We start from the raw sequence: 3,943 nt of genomic DNA on the forward strand, positions 1-3,943 counted from the left end.
ATAAAAGTTTTGTTAAGTGATGAGCGTCCAGTTTTCGAGCGCCCAAGGCTCATATCACATGCGGACAAGTCTATTGTCGATTCGCAAATCAATCGAAGTATGCATCTTCTGTTGTCCTCGTTCCGAAAAAAAAGATGGTACCAGATTGTGCAGTGACTATAGGGGTTTAAATGAGAGGATTACGAGGGCAATTTTCCAATGCCCTTAACGGGCCAAAATGTGTTTACTGCACTCTATCTCGGAAACGGATTTTTTCTTGTTCCAATTGAGCCCAATTCGAGAAAATGTACATCATATGTAACAAGTGCAGGGAAATATGAATTCTTGTTCGTCCCTCCCCCAGCCGTATTTTCCAGATTCATTCGTGCAATTCTTGTAGATCTTGTACAAGATGGTACAGTCGTAACTTATATAACGATCTTATAATTCCCTCCAAGGATATAGATGAAGGTATCCAAAAGTTAAAGTGCGTACTGAACAGAGCAGCAGAGCTTAACCTGCGTATTAAGTGGAGCAAGTGCCACTTTTTTATGAAGGACTTTGCATTTTTAGGATATGTTATACAGGGCGGCACAATAAGACCATCTGTGAAAAAACCCAGGCAGTTCAAAATTTTCCTTTACCGCATGACCGAAAGAGTTTTCAGCGTTTTCTCGGATTATGGTCGTACTTTAGGCGCTGATAGCCAAACCACTTTCCGATTTGTTACGGAAAGACGTACAGCTTAAAGTTGATGAAAAACAATTTGTCGCATTCAGGCAATCGAAATCAGCATTAGTTATCACTCCAGTATTGCGATTATATAACCCGAAAGCTCAAACTGAAGTGCATACGGACGCTTCAATAAATGGTTATGGTTGCGTTCTTTGTAAAAACACTCGGATGATTAATTGTTTCAGCCAATTCAATTTTTCAGTCGTAGATTCGAGGCTTTAAGACTCGCTGTAGCACAGATTGCAGCAAGCACAAGCGAGTGATGTTTGAGTGGTGCTCAAGCAATGCTGCTGTACTGTAAGGGATACTCGATGAGGACAGAGTATCTTCTCTAATGATTGGTGGTGTTACATCACCAAAACTCTTGGACTCGCATGGGACTCAGCAGTCGGATCGGTTGCTGTTTTCCTTTTCGTCCATTCAGCAAAAATAGCAAACCATCCAAAACATCAATACTGTCGACCATAGGTCGCTTGTATGACCCGCTTGGACTCATACGGCCGGTAATCGCCAAGACTAAAATCTTTTTGCAGCAGATCTGAAAGAAGCTTCAGTGGGACGAGAGCCTGCCATCATCACTAGCAACAGTTTGGCATGATCTTTGCTGCAGTTTTGAGAGGGCACAGTTTCTTAAATTTCCTCGTCTCGTTTCAATACCTGCATCAGAGTTAGAAATTCACTGTTTCTGCGATGCCAGTATTGAAGCATATGGGGCTTGTGTCTACGTCCTTTCTCGACGACCATCAGCCAGTTGTCAGTTGTTGCGTTCCAAATTGCTTGTATCTCCTCTGAAAACAATCACAGTTCCAAGGCTAGAGCTCTGTGCCGTCTTATTATCTAATCTCATGCTCGCGGTATCTAAAATGAATCTCTTCGATGGAAATTTCTACTGTTAGTCGGATTCTTCCGTATGCCTTTCCTGGATATTGGTCGAGCCCTGCAAGCTCACTGAGCTATCAGCTCCTCATATAAGCCATCTTTTTGAAGGCAGCGCGGACGATTGGTTCTGGTGCTTCCATTAGAGTGCCCCTTCTATCGTATTTGTTGGATTTATGTGTCGCTTTACGTGTTCAGTTCAAAGAGGAGCAAACTGATGTTGAAATACGTGCGGCAATTGATCGTCGTAAGCAAAGAGGGAGAGTCTTTCGATGACATTACGATGCAATTATGATATTGACCTACAAACTGTCTCTACCCTTTTGAATTCCTCCTTGATGGAATCGTTGTGCTCCAATTTGCTGCCATAAATACAGCACAAGCTTCTTGATGACCCATACACTCTATCGCGCAACTTAGGTATTTAGTGTAAAAGCGGGAAGGTTTTATTCTCATTTCTGATTACTGATCTCCAGAGGATGTCTTACAGGTCTACAGAGGATGTCTTGATAGTGCGTCGTCCACGACGTTGAGCTTCCCCCGTCGGTAGTGAACGTCAAATTGGAACTGTTGCAGTACCCATGCCCATCGCGCGATCCTTCCCGACGGGCTCCCGATCGAATTAAGCCACTTGAGTGTCAGATGGTCCGTTATCACGTCGATTAGGTACCCTTCTAGGTAGCAAGGCAGCTTCCGTATCGACCAAACGTTTGCCAGGCACTCTTTCTCGGTGGCGGAATAAATCCCTTCGGCCTTCAGCAACTTTCTGCTAACGAACGCTATAGCCCGCTTCTGCCCTTGCCCGCTAGTGTCAGTCTGTGGCTCGAATCGGGCGGAACAGTCTGGACAAGCCAACACAGTCGTCAAGCTATCCTTCAATTGACGAGACAATTTGTCGGGGCCCTCAGGTTACGTATCACCTCCACCTTCTCTGAATCGGTACGTATTCCTTCCCCATAAATGACATGTCCTAGGTGGACCAACCTTTCTCGGAAGAAACCTCTTTTTCCTATTCACACTGACATGAGCCGCCCCTAACCGGCGGAACACCTCCCGCAAGTTCTCTACATGTTGCTCTTTCGTGGCCCCTATCACCACGATGTCACCTAGGTAGGCGAATGCATCAAGCTGCATTTTCGGCTCAATGACCGTGTCTAAGGCTCGCTGGGAGGTCGCATACACCAAGCCGAATGGCATCACACGCCACTGGAAAATACCTCTTCCGTGCTTCAAATCCAGAGTGGAGATGAACCGCGCGTGACGCAACCGCTCTAGGATGTGATTAATCCTGCGCGTTGAGTTGTCGAGAGTCGTTTCACATGCGCCACTCGCCAGTCTTCTTCTTGACTAAGACGATTGGGGCGCTGTGTGGACTAAGCGACGGCTCGATGGCACCTGCCTTGATCAGCTGGGCTCACCCTGTGTCTCGCCTACTCGATCGCTAGAATCGCTAGATTTGAGACATTGCTTCTTATCCCTCCGTATTCTGGCACACTTCCGACGTGCCGCATGCACGACCAGCGTAGATCTGCCTTTGCAGGTTTACGCGCCGCCTTTTGGGCTCCTCAAGTTCTCGGTCCAATCCCGAGTAAGACCCATCTTTCGGTTCCTTCTCCTTTCTTTTTCCGCCAGTTGGCGAGCAAGCACTCTCGTTCCCTGGCACATGAGGCCTTCTTTCGACTTCTCTCTACTCTGTTCCCTACTTCGAGCGTGGACCCTTCTGCCAGACGAATGCGCGCCTGTACGTTCTCCAATATCCCTCGAATCGCTCACTTGCGTATGCAGTCTTCACTCATGAAGCTGTGAGTGGCCTCTGTTATCGATAGTGGCAGACATCGTCCGCCCGTCAATCTCCACCGTGGCGACGATCCGGCCACCCTCCACCTTAAGCGGGTGTACTACTAGCGAGTCCCGGCATCGGCATCGACCCGACCCTGACCCTGTTCCCCGTTTCCCGCCTCCGTGCGGCGACAACAATCGTGGCTACTTCTGCCCGGGGCCCACATACCCAACAAAACAAAACGGGGCATTGGAACATTCCCTGGCAAACTGCCCCTCCTGTGCAGACCTGGTCGTCGGGGATCATACCCGTTGCCGGCGGGGCGTAGACTTGTCGATCCGATGGGAGTAGACCGGAATGAGTTAATGTGTCCCCCCGCAAGCTGCACCGTCCTCTACCCCTCCGCGCTACTACTCGTAACCACCAGACTGCCTGCCCTGCTTCCGGAGGATTTCGCTGTCTCATCACGGCTTCGTACTGCATAGCGAGCTTGGTCAGCTGGGACAAGGTGAAACAATCTTGCCGTTGTACGTAAAGCCTGTATTCTGGGGCGGCATTCTCACATATCCGGTG

The sequence above is a fragment of the Drosophila virilis genome, unplaced genomic scaffold (assembly GCF_030788295.1).
Source record: "Drosophila virilis strain 15010-1051.87 unplaced genomic scaffold, Dvir_AGI_RSII-ME tig00002092, whole genome shotgun sequence".
NCBI lineage: Eukaryota > Metazoa > Arthropoda > Insecta > Diptera > Drosophilidae > Drosophila > Drosophila virilis.